We start from the raw sequence: 15,668 nt of genomic DNA on the forward strand, positions 1-15,668 counted from the left end.
ATACCATACAATAACAGTTCCAAAAAACAAAGCCCTTGTTGTGGAGTTAGATCAATAACCAGCTCTTCAATAAAATGAGTTCTTAAAAAAACAACAACAAAAGAAACCCCCAAACTTCCTTGTGGCACAAAAAAGACCCAATGTTTTCCTTGCCTGATCAGATTCTGGTCTCAGTTCCATCAGGGCAATTGAGATCAAATTCCAACTCATCATAAAAGCCACAGAGGTATAAATATAATTTGTTAATCACAAACCCGACATGTCTAACTCAACTTCGAAAGTGCTCTTGAGTTGTGTTGCCATGCTTTCCAGAACTGCAGAGTGCACACTACATTTCAAGTGCAATATTGGCATTATAGGGATCTATCAACTTGAGAGTCCGTTTCCTGTGATGTAGCATTCTGTACATCTGTGACTTTACTTGTATTTGTTCCAAAATGAATTTCATGCTTAACTTGTTTTTCTTAATTAAACTTCCTTTAGCAGTTTCTAATATGTGCACTATTAAAACTCATTAGTCCCATTCATGCCTGCCTGTCATTTTTGGCTTCACATTCATGTATCAAAGAACACTGTTGCTTTATATAGGAAGCAAATTAAATAATAAATATGAGAACTTGAACGTTTTATGAGTGTCAGTATGAGAAAGTGGCTGCAAGGCCCATAAGGTTTCACACAAAAAAAGCATTACAGCTAAAGCTAACATGCTGACACATCTCTGATCTATAAAGTCTGCAGTAATGGTAGCAGTAAAGTGTTGTGCCATAGACGGGGAATTTTTCTCTCACATGAAATAGAAATAGGATATAGCAGAGGCTGTATTTACTGTTGTAAAAAAAATTCAAATAAAATTTCCAAAAAGCTTAGAATATAACATCATTAAATGTCTACAAAGATTTACTCTTTCCATCTGACTTCATGTGCAGCTCCTATTATTCAGCTCCTTGTCCTGTTTTCATTTTCTACCACTATCTGTGAGAAAGAAACTTATTTAAGTTATAGCAACTGGTGTCGGGTCCCCCTGTGGTCACATCCTGGTGATGCTGACCCAGCCTCCAGCCCCAGAAGTGTTTCCTAACCCAGCAGCCAGGTCTGGTGGCAACTTACTCAGTGCCCAGGTCTCCACCAAAGTGACCCACCTTTGTGAAACCAGCTGAAGAAACAAAAGCACCATCCCCCAACACCTATTTTACACAGATTTGAGGATGTCAAAATATTCAGTATGTCTATGTAGTAAGGTTTCCTCTAAAGAAGTTGTCGTTTTCTCCTCATGAGTATTTCTAACACTATGTGCCTACATAACACTTTACTGCTTTCAAGAACTTTTTTGGAAGCTGGGGGACGGGGTGGGAAGGCAGAAGTTAAAGAAGGATTTTAAGTTCAGATATTGAACTTAAAAGCTTCAGACAAGATGGAATTCAATCAAAGTATAAAATACAACATAAAAGTATTTCCCTCTTTAAATTCCCAGAACCAGTTCAAAAAGCGGGCTAGTGGCATCTCTAGGCAGGATGCAATTGAGGAGAATTAAAAAACATATTTTTAAATTTCCATTTAAGTTCTCTGCTTGGTTGAAGGAATATGAGTGAAATATAGTATTTGTAAAGTGTCCTTGACCACTTTTATGATTTTAAAGTCATGTGTTGCTAATTTCCAAGCATTACATTCTCCTTTAATATGGTGCAAGAGACCTAACCAAGCATCAGTGGAAAGTAAAAGACTTCCCAAAGGCAGCACTAAACCTGATTATGCAGAAAATATTATGAGGACAAAACAGGAGATTCAACAAATGGGGGAAAGGGAACTCCAATTGCTTTTTTTTTAATGGCCTCATCTTTTACTTGTGCACAGCCGTGGAAAAAACATTTTACACTGATGTATGCAGCCCAGACCTTTATGTGGCTTGATTGCCATAAGGATATTTACAGTAGACACTGCGCCCCATGGCTTCACAGAGATGGTGTCCCTCCACACCACCTTTGGTTTTTTAGTGAACAGTGGCACTGCAGAGTGGGTGCGCAGAAAAACTTGAACATGGTACTAAGTAGCCAACTAGTCACTTTTTACCCCTGGATAATACATAGCATCATTAATGAGCAATTAGTAATTATGAAAACAAAGTCTGTTGGAAAACACGTGGGGTCTTCAGGGGCAGGTGGAAACATGGAGCTGAGTCACCAAGAAGTCAACACAATTTCCCCTTGTAAATGTGATAATTCAATAGTCATTCTGAGGGACGTAATGTCATCATTTATCATTAAAACTACAGGATGTGCTTGCAATGCGCGACGCATGATGAAGTTACTCCATCAGCTTCTTTTTTTTTTCACATCCCCTAACTCCCTCTTTCCCTCCCTCCCTCCCTCTCAGACAAACTCCTCTGCAACAGCCGTGTAGCAGGGCAGGCATCCTCCTCTGACTGCATACGTTCCTTCAGGATGCAGGGCTCAGAAACAGGGCTACAGTAATGGAAATATGCTTTTATAATAGCCTCTATTCATCAGTCAGGATCTAATTTTTATCATTACCTGTTATACTTACCATGGATGGATATCTAGGACTAATCAGAAATTTCATCGTTTACTGGATCAGATTGATTACTGCCCGGTCCTTTATTAAAAGAAATCCACAAAGGTTTCTACTGAATGTCTGGCAAAATGTTGTCTTTTCATTATTTGCTTTCAAAGAATGTCTGTCTCTTTTTGCCCTTCTTTTTCACTATTTAATTTTTAAATAGTTTCTTTTTCATGTGATTAAAAAAACATAACAAATATGACATCAAACAAATAATTCAAAGCTAGCCAAGGATCTGTAATACAGCTCTACGTCTCTATTAGAAAGGAATGTATATTTGCTTTTAATAAAGAGAGGCAAGCCAATCCATTACGAATGGAGACCATATCTAAGCCTCTGCTTTCTTCTCTTTTCCCCAGACTCCATTTGAACAATTAGAGTGGTTTATGCTTGTGTGTATGCCAGTGGATAGTAAATATACAAACTGATAAAAAATGACACTACCACCATTACCACGTTCAAATCTTCCGTTCACTTGCAAATCAATTTATCTGCCTACAGCTCTGTCCCAGTCTTTAAATAACCCTCCACAGCAGACTGCTCCACCTCCAGCCAAATAATCCAGAGCAAACCCACAATGTTAAGGACGTTTAAGTATCAACAGCAAGGATATGATCTTCTTACCCTACAGCAGAAAAAGGGGTAAGATAACCAAGGCAGTGACAGGACGACAGCTCTTCTCCTTGCTTCTACGCAACTTACTGCCTTAAACAGCCTGTACACTCTCTGATGGCTTTCGTTGCTACTTCAGTTAATCACAAACAGAGGTGTTCAGCCAGATCCTGCTTCCGAGCACACTTAGCATGATTATCCTCAGCCTCATTTTTCTTTCCCCAGTCTGCATATGATACACATGAAATATAATAATAAATTGGATCTCTTCACATGTATCTAAGGTCCCCCTAACCATTTACTGCAAAGCTGCTTTTGCAACATTGCTGCAGTCTGTAGCCATAGTTCTAAGAAAACCAGTGTCATTTATCAGAAGTAACTAAGAAGCGGCCTCCTTTAACCCTGCATCATGCACCAGAAATATAGAAGGGGAAAAAGAGGAAAGGAAAAAAAAAAAAAAAAAAGCCACCCAACCTGTCTTTCCAAACATGGCTACTTAGCTTTTGGCTCCCAATCTGCAAAACTAATTTCAAAGATGCAAAAGTGGGCTGCGTGTTACAGCTGTTGAGCCCACACAAGTCTCAGTGCAGTCAATGGAAATCAGTATCTTTGAAAATCAGGGCCCTGTGAATAACGGGCTCTATTTTCTCATGTTAATTTATGTCATACATGGGTCTTTCACTTGTCAGGCGCCTGTAATAAAGTACATGCAATTTCATAAGTATCCTTTGCTTCAATTAAGCCAGCCCAGAAAAAAAGTAGGAGAAAAGGTCCCAGAGCTCAGAGCTATGCACTTTCACCAGTAACAATAATCTGTAGATGCATCAAAAATGCTGCTACTGTAAAAAAGCAAACAAACTAGAAAAACAACCTAGGTCTTAAAGGAGCATGAAAAAGTTGTTTTTAACATTGTCAGAAATACATGGTTTCAGATATGAATTATCTCTGTGAATTTATCAGCACGGTTTGGTCCCACTAAGGCTCTGGATAAATGCAAATATTGCCACACTGGATGGCAGTACTGGAAAAAATATTTCCTAAAACAATTTCTTACACTTATGCTGAAAAAAAAAATATATGCTTCATTTCAAATTCACAGAACATCTAAACGTGCTAAAAACATTCACTTCGATATTTATAGCTCCTATAAGATATATTTCCATTTTATCCTGCTGGATTTTTAATACCACAGTTGTTAAAGCTAAAACAAACTGGTCTTCCAGAAAGGAAAACCAGTGTCAAACTAAGATGATATTCCTTAAAAAGGTCAGCAAATTTACAGAAGAAAATAGCTTGCCCAGGTTGTGTCACCTGCAGCAGCAAGAACGCAACACTTTAATCGAGCTCTGTTTTGTTTTATTTAAACAATTATTTTAATATAATTGTTCTGAAACCATATGCATCCTTAAAACGATTTGAGATAATATCCTCTCTCCTGATTCCAAGGTAACTTCTTTCTGGCTTTAATTATAAGTCAATTAATATTAAGTAATTTGACTGATTAATTTTAATTAAACCTGTTGAAAATTGATTTTCCTTCAGCAAGCAAAGATGAGACTCTGGTGCGATCGTCAGGAAAAAGCGCGGGGGGGCGAGGAAGATGAGAAAAAGCAGTACTTAACACCCAAGCGAGAAGATGTCTGAAGGAGAGGAGGGAAAAAAAAAAAAAAAAAAAAAAAAAAAAAAGCCCTCCATCAGGCATGGCAGCCTGGGCAGAGGCACGGCACTGCGCGCAGGCAGCGGGGCGCGCAGCAGCTCCGCACCGCACCGGGGGCCAGCGCCGGCCCCGGCCCGCCCGGGGGCAGCAAAAGTTCGCTGGGGGGCGGCGGGGGCAGGAGCCGGCGGGCGGGGCGCGCTGCGGGCAGATGCGGGGGGTGCGGGTGTAAATCCCTGCGAGCAGCCAACCCCCAGCCCCCCCGCAGCGGATCCTGCCTCCGTGCAGCGCCGCCGAGGCACCGCTCGGGCTCGCCGCCGCAGCCCCCGCGCAGCCCCGCACCCCAGCCCCGCTTGCAGCCGCTAAATACCGTCTCCCTGCCCGCCGACACCCGCACACGCACCCGCACCGGGCTCGTAAAGCGGCACCGCAACGCGCCCCCGGGCTCAGCCCCGCGCCCCGGCCCCGCAGCCGCCCTGCCCGGCCCCTGCCCTGCCGGGGGTGCTGAGCCCGGGGCCGGGGGTGCTGAGCCCAGCCCGGCCCGGCCGCCCCTCCATCCCGGCTCGGGCTCGCCCCGCACGCCGAGAGCATCAAAGTATTTACCAGTTCACGGCCGCTTTTCTGCAATCACAGCTGAAACTGTAATTCGCTGGGTTCGCCTCCTCCGGCTCCCCCAGCCGCCGAAGCTGGAGGGCTCTCAATCGTGCCCCAGACACTTCCGAATTACAGCGATTTTTATATATTTTTCTCCCTTTTCCTCGGATGGGGGCGAGGGGAGGGGGGGACTGGAAATCCCCATCCGGAATTCAGCCTCATCCGTGCCGAGCCACCTCCATTTAAATCCGACCATCAGGCAAGCAATAGAAATGATCAAACGCTACTTCTCTCCGTCTGCAAGCAGATAATCCTACTAATCCAATAGATCTCCCCCGATCCGAAACTGCCCTCCAGACGAATGAATCCCCTTCGCTCGATGTCCGGCGGGCGAGCGCGGAGCCGCGGCGATGCCCCGAGGGGTGCGGGGGTGTTGGGGGGGGGGTGCGGGGGGCGCGGGGAGGGGGGGGGGGTGTCTGTGTGTGTGAATCTTTTTTGGCTGCTGGATGCGCGGCTCGCTCAATCCGCCGAGAACCCTGCTTTTCCCCCTGTTCCACGGTTCCACTCCAAATTGCTGCTGGATGAAAAATGGTACAAAGATACCCCCAGCGGCGGCGCGGCGAACAGCGCGGGCAGCCCCGGCCCCGCTCCGCACCGCCCCGGCCCCGCTCCGCACCGCCCCGGCCCCACCTCCGGGGGACCCTCCCGGGGCCCCGGAGCGAGGCAGCTTTGGGGGTGTCCCCCCGGGAGAGGGTCCCCGCAGCCGCACGAAGCGCACGCACCCGGGTGCGGGGCGGGGGCGAGGTGCTGCCGGGGGGGTGCCGTGCACACCTGCGGGCGTGCGGGCTGCTGCGCTCCCCCAGGGGTACCTGTGCGCAGCGCTCCAGCGTTGCACACCGGCAGAAAACTCGGCGAGAAGCCATGGTCTCACTCCGGCTGCCACTGTCTGCACGCAAGAGATGCGTGACTTCTTTCCTGCTGTTTCTTGAAATCATTTTTAATTATTTTTCATTGCCTACTTTCTATCTTTAATTGAGGAAAAAAGTATTCTCTGATCCCGGCCTTTGTGCTTTCTAGGATCACAGTGGAGAATGAAAGTTGACAACTCGGGGGATGCGGGGAGAAAGGAAGGCCGGATCAGAAGGGGAAGGAAAATAGCCCTTTGAATTCTGAAAGGTCTATTCATTTTTTTAAGAACAGCCACAATCACACACTAAAAGATTATAAGCATCCTGAGTTAAGCCTCTTGCAGACAGCTCATTAGCATCTCCTGTTATTTTAGGGGAGACTTCCCTTCACATTCTGATAAAAATCTGTATTTTGTTGCGCGAACATGCACCTCGTTTTCAAATATTGACACTAATCAAGCACAGCACAGCCACTCATGTTTCCAAGCGTGTAGCCCCAGGCGAGGTCTGAAGGTGCCCGATAATTTGATAGAATCTTACACCCGTCACCTGAGAGCACATCCCAGCGGAGCCAAGGCCAGTGCCAGCCACGCTGGGCTGTTCATGTCTCCGAGTCCCACTGAGGATCTATATCTAAACGGCCATGGCAGGAAGGACATGACACGGCAGCAGTTTATCCTGTGACGTTCCTGCGTACTGGAATAATTGTGTCCTGGGCACATTTTTCACCTGTTAAGTATCAATAATTATTATAGCCCATGATTAATTTTCAAAGTCCTTTAGTTAGTACTCTGAAAATTAACTCTTTTGCTGCCACTTGAAAGCATATGGCTCTTGGATATGGGAGGAAAAGGCAGAACATACTCCTTGCTGACAGAGCAATCTTATGCATGCTGTTATGTTATTCTTGAGGGAACACTACAGGGGAAAAAAAGGCTTCAAAACTAGAATGAAAATGGGCATATGAATATCAATCACCTACCACCAGCCACAGATCAACCAACAGCCTAAAAACTATCACCAAAGAGGGCAATACCAGGTGAGCTATTCTGCTATTCCTCATCCACATAAAACCCTGGAGTAGTTTTATCTTTGGGTTGTTTTTTGTGCTGAAAAGCAAGACATAACGGTGACATAAAATAACTGCACCCTTACTGTCACTTGATAAGCCATTGGCATCCAGGAGTGTAAAGTTTTCTTCTCACTCCTTCAAGGAGGATATGTATCTTCCGCAGGTTCTCTGAGCCATCATGTGAACACCTCACTGGAGTGCTCCAAGCATCGTTTAAGCATATTGTCCCCTACTAACTATGGGGAAAAACCTACCCATTTATCCCTTTACCACTGGGGTTTTTTGGGGGGTGGGAGCTGATAATTTTCATCCAATTTGTTACAGTCCCACCTCTGGCCATCAAGCTTCCACCTGATCCTGACCCATCTTCACTTGTGCAGAAATGGCACAAAGTTGCTATCTGAGCACATGACGTTTTTGCTTAACTCCCTCTCACAGCAGTGATATGTGATATCAGTTCATACACAGCATTGCTTTTGGTCTGGCCTGTCCCCAAGGTTGGGGTCCCTTTCCAGGACTTTCCCGATGTCTTTCACTCTGCTCCCCTCCTCCGTGCTTCAACATTTCACCCAGGGACCTTGGTAGCACAACAGCTGTCCTCTCATCCAAAACATGCCGGGAGTACTGGTTTATATGGGACAACAAGATTTGTCTTCAACTCCAGAAAGCTGTGTGGGTCTAGAAAGGGATATAGAGTTGGGAGAACAAAGTACAAGACTAATCTCTCTATACTGGCATGTGATAGTAATAGCTGTGTCTGAAGATAAATGTGGTTAGTAGCACTGCCTAAGGCCTGATACTACTGTACTACTACTATAGTTCCTGATGCTGATTCAGTCCTCATGCAGTATGTCCTTGCTTTGAAGACCTGAGTGGCCTATACATGTTTATTTATACACATGCACACACGTATATATATACATAGATATGTATAAAGGGTGTTTGGACTCATTTGAAAGAAGGGGGAGAAGACCTTGGGGTCGATTAGAGCTTTGCTAAATATGTTTTAATCTGCTGCACGTCAAGAAATTACAGTTTTATTGAAATCAAAGGAATGCAAAACTCATTTAAAGGATGGCATTAGTTAATATTTAGTTCAGCTGAGTCTTGACAGGGATGTGTTATCTGCATTTATTAAAATAATGGAAAGAAAGACAGATAAGTTTTCATAGACTGTAAGTCCATGGAGACTTAAAGTCCAGCATCCTGCAGTACTCTAAAATTTAACTCTAATTTCTCCGTTTTAAGAACATGAAGCCAGTCACACAACCCTCACGTATGCACCTCACTACGAAAAAGAGTGACACATACAATCGAAAGCTAAAAGAAAGAAGCTACCACCTACCAATCCAAGCTAAAATACATATGTGAGGTACACAAGGTTTGCACCTGAAGCATTAATGGCAAGAAAAGGTTTTTATGTGAGATGAGTTTCATGAGTTATTGAAAGATATAACTTAAGGTAGTCATATGTTTTTCTTTCAAGTACAGATTTTGTCATACTGTATTTCTCAAGAAAAAAGATGAACCTTTCTAACAGGGAGAAAAGGTGAAATTGTTCAATATATAAGATTCTAAATATTCATTAATTTGCTTGTCTCAGGATAGCTCATTAATTTTTTTCTTGCAAGTAACTCCATTAAATATATTCTTTGATTTCATGAAAATTATTTAAGATTACTCACCTCTGCCTGTTTATATTCTTCAGATTGTCCCTGATTGCCAAATTTTTAATGAAATCATAATGCCTGCCTATAAGCTGCTTTAGTTAGCTGTAACTGTTAGTTAGCTGTAACTGCTTAGTTACTGCCATTCGCTTGGTTTAACCTTGCCAAGAAGAGAGCCACTTGAAGAGGCTGTCCCACTTCACAGCACAGCCATTAAAGCTCTTCACAAAGATACGTGGGACTGGCAGTCCTTCAATCACTTCAAACACTCATCATCACTTGCTTATCATTCGCTTTCTTTAATATTGTTCTTTTGTCCTAAAACAACCAATTTTAAAAAATACGATGCTTTGCTTGTATGGCAAAGAACTCGGGAAAGCTCAGACTTTCACGTATCAAGAGTCAAGAAAATAACATGCACATAGTCTAAGGGTTTCAGGCTTTAACGGCATTCACTCTTGTCTGCAAAAGTCCCCAAGCCTGTATGCACATTCCATATGTCCTTACCACTGCCTCTTCTGCAACGCCTGACTTCAGTGCTCAGGGTCACTGGGTTTCTTCCTCCCGTCCCGTGATGGGAATCATATATTTTGTCATCTGGTAGGATTTGCATTCCAACATCATACAGGTTGTCCTCAGTGACATTCGCTTTTTATCATTAGCACCTTGTACTGGAATATTTAATTGGCTGTGTTGTCTCTGCACTGTAGATTTATTTTGGATTTTCATTTAATTAACAGCCACAACCAATAGTCTGATAGATGGCAAAGCATCCTGTGGAGTAGAATCCTACTGGATGAAAAGCTTTGCTGGAAGGTTTCAAATGCCTGTTTGGCCTGAACTTCTCAAAGGTGATTTTCTTTAAAGTACTGTGTTTCCAAAATGCAGCACTCCAGGACATGGGAAGAGGAAGTGAACAGGACGCAAGGATGAGACAGACCCCGTTCCTACAGACTCACCCCTCTCTAAATGCTGCCCTGCACTGACCAGATGCTCAGACGAGCACAGTCCACCCGCGGTTATTCTCAGTTTCAGAATTTTAGGTCCTTTTGGGTGCTGTTAAAGGACTGATATTGATAAAGAAAGCCATTGCCAGTGTTCTTACTGGAACTTAATCAGTAGATTACAACACATTACAACACTGTGCTTGCCAGGGAACTCTGAATTAATTATAAAATCCATTTCTTTGTTTATGTGGCTGTGAATACTTCTAGTCCGGAAGAGTTTTATGACTTTGTTCCTTCCCAAAATTCAGTTATTCTTTGAAGTCAGAATCTACCAGTACCTGGGCTTGCAATGACCAAATACAGGAAAATATGGGGCTAGAATTTTCTTTTTTTTTTTTTTACCAGTTATGAAAAGCATTTATACAAAGAGTTTTCTGTTTACGCTATGTGAAAGCCAATCTGTTTCCAGGTTGGTTTTTTTTTTAATTAAAACAATTCAAACCTATAGCTGAAAAGAGTACATACTCTATCTACTTCTGGTGCACTGAGTTTTAATGCACACAGGGACGCTCCCTGTGGGGGCTGCTGCTTTAAGTCACTGCTCAGGCAGTTTATATTTATTTAGACCCAGTAAGCGAACGATGGGGAACTATGGGCCAGCCTTCACCTCTGATGTAATGAAATGAAAGTCAGAGGAACCTCATCAGAGAACTTTGTTTCCTGACCTCAGAAGAAAAATGAATCTGCAGACTGGATTGTTAGCATCTGCAGGCAAAAATGGTAAACTGTTTTCTGCATGCATTTACTGAAGTATACCTTTTACTTTTTCACCAGCCACTTCCCATAAGCAAGGAAAGCTTCACCTTCTGTGAATTAAAACTTGCTGAATTCTCAGCACTCTCTCAGTACTGATAAAGCACTTCAGGCCCTTATTTCAACCAGTCAGTAATAAGATGATTGTGAAATACATCATGATTTTACTACCGGCTTCTCTTGGCGTCTGTTTGCCTCCTGTTATGATTGCACTGATCACTTGTTGACCGATAGAATTAGCCTGGCTGCCATTATGGCTACTGGCCAAAAGAGCCAAAGATGTTTCTTAAAATTTCTTTTCAGATGCACCACATAACACGATTCATTAATCAAAACTCATGCAGTCCCAGTTAATTTCTGACAACTGAAAAAAGATGTAATTTGAAAACACACTTAAAGAGCAGTAAGCCCATTCCCACCTAGTTTACGCAAGCTGCATATGGCCAAGGCTGGAGTGGCCTTGAGTTTGGGTAACCGGGCTGAGTCAGGGGCAGCCCCCTGGCCTGGCCAGTGACCGGGTGGAGACCTTGCTCAAACTATCTTATCCTTCCTATTTTTCACTTGATCTAACCCACTTTAATTTTTTCCATCACCAGGGCAGAGGCAATCTTCCCCTACCAAGGAGAAGAGGGAGGAAGGAGGCCAGGGGTTCCCAAGCAGGGGAGGAGAGGGAGGTCAAGAGGCAGCGCCGGAGCCGCCGGCAGAGCAGGGCTGTGCGGAGCAGCCGGGCTCTGGCACCGCCGGGCACTGCCGCCTCTGCCAGCCCCAGCTGTTTGGCACCGACAGGCGCAGTCGTTTGCAGGTGCAGCGGCGGGTCCGTTTTGCTACGGGGCATTGATAGACCTCTGAAAGAGGCCAGGCACCAGAGAGAGTTGTGTGGGACAAACTGTTTTTGTGGAGAAGTCAATATAGCGTGTTTATGAAATTCTGCTCTAATAAGCATCAGAAAATAATGAACTGACAGAAAAACAGTTTCTAAAAGAAACGCTCCTGCATTCAGCAGGCATTAATCAGCCTCAATAGTGACGGGAAGTCCAGGAGGATAGTATCAATATGAAAATACCCTCATACAAACCATAATACATTCACCTGCTTATCTTAGTAAGTCTCAAAGCTTGTGATGTCTGAAAATCTGATACACCGAGCAACGACAAACACCACAAAACTGACATGGACAGGCAAGAACACACAGGCAAAGCAGAGAGTACAGAAACTGCCATGAATTTCCAAATCAGAAATGCCTAAAGAGGTCCTAAACTGAGGGACCTGAAGAAATGACGTCCTTAACGGGGGACAGGGGTGGAGGGCATTAATCCTTTTGAAAATACAGTTACTTTTAAGAAAGTAAAACTGAAGGCAGATCAAATCACTTGTGATTTCTGAAAATCTCACTGTAGTATAGCCAAGCCATTATTTATAGACCATTAATATTATTTCTGTAACATCTAGCTATTCTAGTGATTTAATAGCAGAGCAACAACAACATTTTTCATTCCAGCTGTGTAACGGGTGCATGTTACATTACATGCCTTTGTGTCTCTGGCTGCACACAGACACTTGATAGTACCAGATCTACAGTAGCGGGCTGTCAAGTCCCACTGGAAAACTGGAGACACAAACAGCATCTCTGCTCTATGCAAAATATCTGCAGATACCTCTGCCTGCTATGACAGGAAAAATACAACCTCAGGAAGCCTTTAGCTGACATCCTTGTAGGCAGACAAGGGAGAAAAAAAGAAAAAAAGAAAAAGAAAAAAAAAAAAAGAGAAAGAAATGGCAATAGAGAAACTGCAGCATCCTAGAAGACTACTATTTAATTGATGTCATAACCCAGGAGAATGTATTATCCTCTGTATACTACGGTCATGCTACAGTATGCACTCTACACGGACTTTGAAATCTCAGTTGTTCTTTATACACGATCTGCTAGAACCATCTGAAAGTTAAATCTATACAAATACTTTGTAATACCTATCTGTGGCTAAACTGAATCCCACACCCAGAAAGACATGACTTTGAATTTTAATTTTCAAATTTCTAGAAGGTCTTGGTTGCAGAACACTATTTTTTTCCCACATCTGGCATTTGCAGAACTTAATGAACAACGTCGCTAGCATTCAGAATAAGCACAATACAGCTTAATCTCTTTCTAAGTGGCAAACTTTGGCATTCCCTTGCCATAGAAATTGGTTCTTAACAAATAGTTTCTCCATCAAGACACAAGAATTCATTAGTTTTCTATTTTTCAGACCTTTCACTTTCTTTCCCATTCCAGACAAACAGGACACAAATTTCCTACTACTTTTAATAACGATGCTATAAATTCTTTTGCTGACGAATATTGTTATTTCAGGTTGAGAAAATTATTCCTATAGCCGAGGAAAAAAAGAGACTCGAGCGCAGCCCACCTGTGGTCCGGGCATCAGCCGGCAGAGGGTGCAGTCAGTGTGGCTGCCGTTCTGCAGCCTGAGCTGGGCACCGCCGCCGCTGCAGCTTGGTCCTAGGGTGGGCATCTGACGTTACGTTGTGGGTGCAGTTCAACACTAAATAACATGTACAAATTGCACGGCATCTCTTCTTCTTTATTAGCAACCGTTCTCGGTGTTTATAGTGATGCAGGGCTTGTGTTCAGAACATGCGATTCAGGGACTGCGAGAAAGGCTTGCAAGCTCACGTATCTTATGATTGCAAATGCAAGAGACATGTCTGTAAGATATTTTCATAATCACAGGATTTTAAAAAGTGCGTTTCCTACCAATAGAGAAGTTTATTTCTATTATACCTTCAGGCCTTTATTCAGGTTTCAGTCAAACAAACTTCGCTGAAAGAAACCAAAAATATTTCCTTGGTGTTGGGAGTTACCTCTGAAAGATGATGTAAATCTGAGACAGGCTGAAGAGGCATTTGTTGGCAAAGGGGGTGTTGCAGTGACCCTTGTTAAAGGGAGAATTATCTCAAGGTGGGGTTTGCCTCCTTCCACAACCACCTGTGGGTTAAACAGTACTGGGTGATGGGACTGTGAGGGCACTGCCCAAGCAGTCAGCTCTACAGCCCTTAACAGCCTTTTGTTTTGTAAATATTTTGCAGTGAGGCTGGCACAAATGTGAACAAGATTGTATCTGTAGAACCATATGAATACACCTGCTGCAGCCCTGTGTTTCACATCTGTAATTCTACTTGCAGTGCCTGGTCTACCAGCTGTCTTGGTGCCTCAGAAGACCGAAAGGAAACACTGGAATCTGGGTGGGATTTAGGCTGTGGGAACCTAAGCCCAGTGTTTCAATCAGCCTACAACTCTGTTAGATTGAGTTCAGCACCTACAGAATAAATGAAAACACAAAACTGCTTGACCATGCAGAGTCACAGAGGTGAGCAATTATCAAAGAATGAGCACAATCACAAGGTACGCCACATGAAAGGTTTTGTGACAGCTGCAAACAAACACAAGACAGAGCTAAAGTTTCAATCTAAAATGAAGGATATACTTTTTTTTTTTTTGAGGAAGTATTTGTTGATCTAAAGACCAAAACAATAGTGCCTGTCTCATGAGCATGGGCTAAATAAATGACAATCTCTTTCAGCATTATCTTAGGTTTGGTTGTAGGTTCCTTTTTAAAGACTAGGAAAGATAAAGCACCTTGCCCTGGCATGCCTATCTGACAAGATGACATCTCAGAACGGTTTGGTAAAATATGATGGTAAATTTTACACGTTGATAATCTCTGCCTAGTATGAGTAAAATCAGTGTTGTCCACTCCTTCCCTACAGAGCTATCCACGATGGAAACAACTAGCAACATCTCAAATGAAATGTCTCCAAAATCAGTACAGTCCCTGCAGCCATCTAGTTCATCAAAGAATGAAACAAGCTGAGGAGAGCTCATGTTCAATGATGCTCTGAGGGAAAATGACTGTCTGGCATCAGCACTGGAAGTAGGATGTAGCTGACTGATGATTTAGGATTGTTTTTTGAAAATACTGGGTAAATTGAGTAATTTGAACCAATCACGGAATATAACGTGCAACACAACATTCTTATACCCTGCAGTCTCCCTTCTGGGAAATCTGGAGTGGTGGTGAGTACATTTATCAAGAAAATAATGACCCCAAACAGACTCCTTGAAGCCTAAGGGTTTTGGCTTTTTTTAATAAGAAGACTCTGGGGAACTAATTAGGAGGAAATAGCTCCTCAATGTCCTGAGTAAACTCCCACTGAGAAAATACACAATTTACTGACTCATGCAACTACAGACAGCCAAAGATAGTCGCCTTTCTGAGATGGATTTTTGCAAATATGGAACGTAGAACGGCATGCAGAGGCAGTGTTTGATAATGAAAAAAAGGGTCTGTATTCAAGCATCCACACTTGTCATCATTATTTCAATTTTTATCTTTGAATTGGGAAAACTAATTAAGATACACCGAAGTGATGTACAGTACTGTATTTTATTCAAAAATTATGTTAAAAATATAAGGTTACTTTCCATCTATTTTTATAGCCTTTAACCAATTTCCTTGCTACATTATGTTCTATCTGTTCTTTGGAGAACAGGAGGCGCAGGAGTTTCGGGTGTGGACATCTGCTGGCTGTCAGACAACAAATGTTCTAGAACCAGCTTTGAAAACACTCGGTTTTGCAAATATTGAATCTTTTGGACCTTCTTCCCAGAACAGAAGGCCAAGTATTTTGATCAACAAAGGAATAAATTCATGAGAATGGAAAACAGCAACAGTGCATGTTTTCAAAAGGTATAGACACCCAGGAGTAATGTAGAGTGTATCAGAGGGAGGTACGGCAGGAAGTAAGGGCAGCACATTAATATTTAAA

The 15,668-nt window shown here is 43.0% G+C and overlaps 1 protein-coding gene across 2 annotated transcripts in view; it reads right to left on the reverse strand.

The window, feature by feature from the left end:
- The window catches only part of NLGN1 (neuroligin 1), a 327,166-nt gene extending 321,299 nt beyond the window's left edge, over positions 1–5,867 (reverse strand). For both annotated transcript variants that reach the window (XM_037406769.1, XM_037406768.1), the window contains exon 1: positions 5,444–5,867. The gene's annotated coding sequence lies outside the window, so the exon portion shown is untranslated. The remainder of the gene's footprint in view (positions 1–5,443) is intronic.
- Between the last annotated feature and the right edge of the window lie 9,801 nt (positions 5,868–15,668).

This window comes from Falco rusticolus, chromosome 13 (assembly GCF_015220075.1).
Source record: "Falco rusticolus isolate bFalRus1 chromosome 13, bFalRus1.pri, whole genome shotgun sequence".
Lineage (NCBI taxonomy): Eukaryota > Metazoa > Chordata > Aves > Falconiformes > Falconidae > Falco > Falco rusticolus.